General features: G+C 45.0%; 1 protein-coding gene across 4 annotated transcripts in view; it reads right to left on the reverse strand.

Moving 5' to 3' along the window:
- enox1 (ecto-NOX disulfide-thiol exchanger 1) overlaps positions 1-7067 on the reverse strand; it is a 590718-nt gene extending 583651 nt beyond the window's left edge. For all 4 annotated transcript variants that reach the window (XM_062975622.1, XM_062975624.1, XM_062975625.1 and 1 more), the window contains exon 1: positions 6930-7067. The gene's annotated coding sequence lies outside the window, so the exon portion shown is untranslated. The remainder of the gene's footprint in view (positions 1-6929) is intronic.
- Positions 7068-7403: the final 336 nt, after the last annotated feature.

Raw genomic sequence — 7403 nt, forward strand, 5'->3', positions numbered from 1 at the left:
TTAAAAAGGTGCGGGTTTTTTGGGCTTAGTTTTCAGAATAGCAAGATTTGGGTAGCCGAAGAGTGAGAGATGCATGAAAGGAAGAAGTTATTTACACGCATGAAATTCACTGCCACAAGAAAGAGTAGTGTCCATCAACTTGGCTTTAAAAGGAAACTTAAACGAATTCATGAAGGTTGCTGTATTCCAGAGGTAGAAATGGGGGACGGATACTTCGTTCCCCTACTTTTGGGAATCCCAGATGCATCCAGTTGGTGCTTCCTCTATCCCATCTCTTATCTCTCCTACAAAGTCATTGCAGGCTCAAGCATTTATTTCAAGCAACTTTTTAAAGACTCCCAGCCTCGATGGGAATTGCATTCTTATTCTAAGCATGTTTACTCTGATGCACTGTGCTCAATGGTCCTTGCTACACGGGAAGCACACACCAGATTGCAGCCTGAATCATCTTAAATACTTCATGTTAACTGCCTACACATTCAGATTGTCAGTCCTGCTCCTCTCTCAATCTGGGTTGTAAACTTGTTCATTATTTTAAACCTCTGAAATCGTAAGGACAGATCCTTCTCATTGCAAAGCACAACATATTTGGGTGTGACAATACAAGAAGCTGCCGTACTGAAATCAGTGGTCTATCTAGTCCAGAACTGCCTACTTTGCAAGACAACAACTCCACATGGCTTGGGCATCAGTTGCTCATAGCTGTGAATGGGATTTTGGGGGAATTATGCATTTTAAAATGCATTTTAATTGTATTTATTATGTTTTAATTGTGTTTTTGGAGCCCCCAATGGCACAATGGGTTAAACCAAAAGGTTGGCGGTATGAATCCAGGGAGCAGGGTGAGCTCCCGTCTGTCAGCTCCAACTTCCCATATGGGGACATGAGAGAAGGATGATAAAACATCAAACATCCAGGCATCCCCGGGCAACGTCCATGCAGACAGCCAATTCTCTCACACCAGAAGTGACTTGCAGTTTCTCAAGTCACTCCTGACATGAAAATTAAATAGTATTGTGTGTCTGGTTAAATTGTATTTTTAACCAGACACACAATACTATTTAATTCTTTATTAATTTTTGCATTTGCTTTGTTTTAAATGGATCAAAGTGTGTGATTGTTAACCACCTTGAGTCTCCTCGGGGAGAAAGGCAGGGTATACATATAGTAAATTAATAAAGAAAATAATACTTTCAATCTGGGGTGCTAATAATAATAATAATAAGTTGATGATGACCCAAAATGCAGACTGTGCAAGGAAACTGAAGAAACCATTGATCATATCCTCAGCTGCTGTAAGAAAATTGCACAGACAGACTACAAACAGAGGCACAACTGTGTGGCCAAAATGATTCATTGGAACTTATGCTTCAAGTACCACCTCCCAGTAGCAAAGAACTGGTGGGATCACAAACCTGCAAAAGTATTGGAAAATGAGCACGCAAAGATACTGTGGGACTTCCAAATCCAGACTGACAAAGTTCTGGAACACAACACACCAGACATCACAGTTGTGGAAAAGAAAAAAGGTTTGGATCATTGATGTCGCCATCCCTGGTGACAGTCGCATTGACGAAAAACAACAAGAAAAACTCAGCCGCTATCAGGACCTCAAGATTGAACTTCAAAGACTCTGGCAGAAACCAGTGCAAGTGGTCCCAGTGGTGATCGGCACACTGGGTGCCGTGCCAAAAGATCTCAGTTGGCATTTGGAAACAATAGGCATTGACAAAATTACGATCTGCCAACTGCAAAAGGCCACCCTACTGAGATCTGCACGCATCATCCGAAAATACATCACACAGTCCTAGACACTTGGGAAGTGTTCGACTTTGTGATATGAAATCCAGCATATCTATCTTGTTTGCTGTGTCATAATAAAATAATAATAAGTTTATTTGTATCCCGCCACCATCTCCTCCGGAGGAGACTCGGAGCGGCTCACAGAAATATCAAATACAAAACAATAACAATATACAATACATCAATAAACAATAACATGCACCAATTGTAATATTTGCACATTAACCAAAAAGAATAAAAACACACTTATTAAAAACATAGAATTTAAAAACAGTGAGGTTGTAATAGTAGATTAGCAAAGTGCACATCATAGATATCCCTGAGACCCCCACATGCACAACATGTGTTCTGCCAGTGAACCCGAGGAAAATTCTCTCCAATCTCCTGTCAATCAAGTCTAGAATTTGTAGAGCCGCCTGTCTGATACATTTCCTGCCAACTGAAAGACTTTTTCCCTTTTACAAATACTTGGTGCTTGGGTTTTTTACACCGGCAATCAAAAATAAGAGGAACAAACAGATAGAGACACTTAGCAAAAAACAAAGCCAAATAAACTTTGTGGGCTTTTACAATGTACATCTCGTTTCCACATCACTGTCTCCTGAAATTACAAGGAGGTGGGCTGCTGTGAGTTTTCCGGGCCCCGTTCCATTAACATTATTATCTGATGTTTCACCTGCATCTATGGCAGGCATCTTCAGAGGCATTAATACTGGTACAGTAGAGTCTCACTTATCCAAGCCTCGCTTATCCAAGGTTCTGGATTATCCAAGCCATTTTTGTAATCAATGTTTTCAATATATCATGATATTTTGGTTCTAAATTTGTAAATACAGTAATTACAACATAACATTACTGCGTATTGAACTACTTTTTCTGTCAAATTTGTTGTATAATATGATGTTTTGGTGCTTAATTTGTAAAATCAGAACCTAATTTGATGTTTTAATAGGCTTTTCCTTAATCCCTCCTTATTATCCAAGATATTTGCTTATCCAAGCTTCTGCCGGCCCGTTTAGCTTGGATAAGTGAGACTCTACTGTATTAAAAAAATTTTAATATTTACTATCCTGATTTTAGAGTTTTTTAATACAGTAGAGTCTCACTTACCCAAGCCTCGCTTATCCAAGCCTCTAGATAATCCAAGCCATTTTTGTAGTCAATGTTTTCAATATATCATGATATTTTGGTTCTAAATTGGTAAATTCAGTAATTACAACATAACATTACTGCGTATTGAACTGCTTTTTCTGTCAAATTTGTTGTATAACATGATGTTTTGGTGCTTAATTTGTAAAATCAGAACCTAATTTGATGTTTAATAGGCTTTTCCTTAATCTCTCCTCATTATTTATTTATTTACAGTATTTATATTCCGCCCTTCTCACCCCGAAGGGGACTCAGGGCGGATCACATTACACATATAAGGCAAACATTCAATGCCTTAACATAGAACAGAGACAGAGACAAATGCAGGCTTCGAGCTGGCCTCGAACTCATGACCTCTTGGTCAGAGTGATTTGTTGCAGCTGGCAGCTCACCAGCCTGCGCCACAGCCCGGCCACAAAATATCTAAGATATTTGCTTATTCAAGGTTCTGCCGGCCCGTTTAGCTTGGATAAGTGAGACTCTCCTGTATTAAAAAAAACTTTACTATCCTGATTTTAGAGTTTTTTAATACCAGTATTAATAAAGAACTCCACTCAGAAAACAGAAAAATTCCAGACATTAATCAAACAGGGCCAGCTAACACCTCCTAACAAAGGATTACCCCAAGCAGCAAGCAAATAGACCTTGAAGCTGCAAGGCCATTCGATGCTAATCAAGGTGGCCAATTGAAACTTTCACACTTGCCTCAAGCAGAGAAGGTTTCTTCCTCCCACCCTGAACATTCCACAGATATATAAACCCCACTCGACTAGTTTCCAACAGACCTCACAACTTTTGAGGATGCCCGAAACATCAGGAAAGAATGCTTCTGGCATATGGCCATAAAGCCCAGAGAACTCACAGCAACCCAGTCTTCGACAACACATTGCAAGGAGGTGGCTGTGCTGTTCATATCCCAGGCTGCAGACTGTGATCTCTTACCCTTGGCACCCTTACAAGAAGGAGGAAAGGGGGAGACATGGGACACCCTGGGAGGCCAGCCAATGTTTTCACCGTCTTTCAGAGAGCTTTTTTCCTGCGGTGATGACACTCAAGAGAGCCAGCCTTAACATTAGGGAGAGTAAGCCAGTCACCTCAGGGACAGACAGAGAGAGAGAGAGAGAGAGAGAGAGAGAGCGCATGCGAGAACGGGCGACTGATGCCCTGTTCCTGAAGCGAGGCTGCTCCCCTCAGGAGAGAAGGAAAGATGCTGTCCAACTCACCTGAGTTGAAACAAGCTCTTTTGCCTTTCTAGTTGGCCCATTTGCCTCTGCCACATGCCTTAGACCAGTCCTCACATGTGACCAATAATAATAATAAGAAGAAGAATAAATAATAATAATAATAATAATAATAATAATAATAATAATAATAATAACTGTGTTGTAGAAGGCTTTCGTGGCCAGAATCATTGGGTTGCTGTGAGTTTTCCGGGCTGTATGGCCATGCTCCAGAAGCATTCTCTCCTGACGTTTCACCCACATCTATGCCAGGCATCCTCAGAGGTTGTGAGGTTTATCGGAAACTACGCAAGTGGGATTTATCTATCTGTGGAAAGTCCAAGGTGGGAGAAAGGACTCTTGCCTGTTGGAGACAAGTCTGAACGTTGCAATTAATCGCCTTGATTAGCATCGAAAAGCCTTGCAGCTTCAACGCCTGGCTGCTTCCTGCCTGGGGGAATCCTTTGTGGGGAGGTGTTAACGGGCCCTGCCTGGAATTCCCCTGTTTTCAGAGTGTTGTTTTTTTATTTACTGTCCTGATTTTGGAGTTTTTAAAATTTTGTTCAATTTCATGGTTTCCTCCTTTCTGCTCAAATTGTCCACATGCTTTAATAGTCCAAAAACTTTATTTGTACCCTGCCCAGGGGACTCAGGGCAGCTCACAACATGAACAAATGCAGTACAATACATAAAAATGAAATAAACAATAGCACATCAAGTCAATATAAAAACAAACAAAAGAACAAGAAAACAAACATTAGAATAACAGAGTTGGAAGAGACCACATGGGCCACCTAGTACAACATCCTTGCAGACAGCCAATTCTCTCACATCAGAAGCGACTTGCAATTTCTGAAGTCACTCCTGACACAGACAAAAAAAATCGAGTACAACTTCCTGCTATACAGGAAAAACACAATCAAAGCACCCCCAAGAGATGGCCATCCAGCCTTTGCTTAAAAGCCTCCCAGCTCCCACACAGCTGAATAAAACCCACATTGGGTTGTTGTGCATTTTCTGGACTGTATGGCTATGGTCCAGAAGCATTCTCTCCTGACATTTCACCCACATCTATGGCAGGTTGTGAGGTTTATTGGAAAACTAAGCAAGGGAGGTTTATATATTTGTGGAAGGTCCAGGGTGGGAGAAAGAACTCTTGTCTGTTGGAGAGAATGCTTCTGGAACATGGCCATAAGGTAAAGGTAAAGGTTTCCCCTGACTTAACGTCCAGTCGTGTCTGACTCTGGGGGTTGGTGCTCATCCCCATTTCTAAGCCGAAGCGCCGGCGTTGTCCGTAGACACCTCCAAGGTCATGTGGCTGGCATGACTGCATGGAACGCCGTTACCTTCCTGCCGGAGCGGTACCTATTGATCTACTCACATTTGCTTGTCTTCAAACTGCTAGGTTGGCAGAAGCTGGAGCTAACAGCGGGCGCTCACTCTGCTCCCCGGGTTTGAACCTGGGACCTTTTGGTCTGCAAGTTCAGCAGCTCAGTTCTTTAACACACTGAGCCACCGGAGGCCATACAGCCCAGAAAATGCATAAGGATTCCAGCCACGGAAGCCTTTGACAAAACCCACATTATCTGAGGGTTGTTGTATGTCTTTTGGGCTGTGTGGTCATGTTTATTTATTATTATTTATTTACAGCATTTATATCCTGCCCTTCTCACCCTGAAGGGGACTCAGGGCGGATCACATTACACATATAGGCAAACATTCAATGCCTTTTAACATAGAACAAAGACAAGACAAACATGGCTCCGAGTGGACCTCGAACTCATGACCTCCTGGTCAGAGTGATTCATTGCAGTGATTCATTGCAGCTGCTCTCCAGCCTGCACCACAGCCCGAACCATGTTCCAGAAGTATTCTCTCCTGATGTTTCACCCACATCTATGGCAGGCATCCTCAGAGGCTGGGCGAAGGCAATCTGAAGATGCCTGCCATAGATGTGGGCAAAACGTCAGGAGAGAATACTTCTGGAACATGGCCACACAGCCCGAAAGACATACAACAACCCTGTGATCCTGGCCATGAAAGCCTTTGACAACATATATATGCTGGATTTCGTATCACAAAATCACAAGTTGAACAACTCACAGGAATATGTGGACTCAGATAGCCCAATTCAAAGCAGATATTGTGAGATTTTCTACCTTGATATTCTGGGTTATAGGGCTGTGTGGAAGGGAGCTTCCACTACACTCCGCGGCAGAGAGTTCCCCTGTTGAACAGTTCTTCAGGTCAAAAAGTTCAGGTGGAATGATGCCGTTCAGAATACTCTCCGTTTTCAGGACTATAACTACCACCTCCTTGCACAAAAAGCCCACGGAAGGCAGACCTAGAGGAAACTTTTGCTCTTGGGCGGGTCTCGCCTTGGAAAGCATCCCAGGGACGAGACCTCAGCCATCCCCGTGGGGTCCAAGCAGCGAGGAGGAAGGGGCGCCAGGCCGGGAGAAGAGGAAACTTTTGGACTCAGGAGGAAGAGCGGGGAGGACTGGAGACCAAGGGCAGAAGAAGAAGAAGAAGAAGCGGGAGGAGAAGGCAGAGAAGGAGCCCCCTCCGCGCCGCCCACCTGCCCCAAGCCCCTCTGCGCCTGCCCGCCTGCCTGCCTGGCCCGGCCTGCTCCCTTCTCCCCACTGATGACGGCCCTGGAGGGGAAGCGGGACCCCGCTGCGCGGATGCAGCTGCTGCCACTGCTGCCCCTGCCGCCCGGTCTCTGGGGCTGCCCATTCCTCCCCTCCCTTGCCTTACCTACGCGCAGGAGTCCAGCCTGGTGGCGCCGCGCGGGTTGTCAGCAGCCCCGGTGGGTGGGCGAGCAGGCGAGCGGGGGAAGCAGAGAGGGAGAGGAGAGAGGCTGGGCGAAGGCGAGCTGGACCCCAGAAGCAGCAGCAGCATCCGCTCCTCCTCCTCCTCTTGCTGCTGCTGCTGCTCCTGCCGCCGCTCTCTCTCTCTCACTGACTGGCTGCTGCAAGGGACCGAGGCGAAATTCTGGCGCCGAGGCCAAGCGCAGACAACGCGTTCGCCAGGTGCGTCGCAGATCCCAGAAAGGCCCCTAAACGCCGCCCCTGATACTCCAACGTTGGCAAGGTGCCCTCCTCTTGCTCACCTGGAGGAAAGGAGGCAGGAGAGCCCCAAACCCAGCCCTCCAGAACCCCTTGACTCTTCTATGGGTCTCTTTCCTATCTATAATGATACAACTTTGTTAGTAGCCCGCCCTATCTCTCC

This window comes from Anolis carolinensis, chromosome 3 (genome assembly GCF_035594765.1).
Source record: "Anolis carolinensis isolate JA03-04 chromosome 3, rAnoCar3.1.pri, whole genome shotgun sequence".
Taxonomy (NCBI): domain Eukaryota; kingdom Metazoa; phylum Chordata; class Lepidosauria; order Squamata; family Dactyloidae; genus Anolis; species Anolis carolinensis.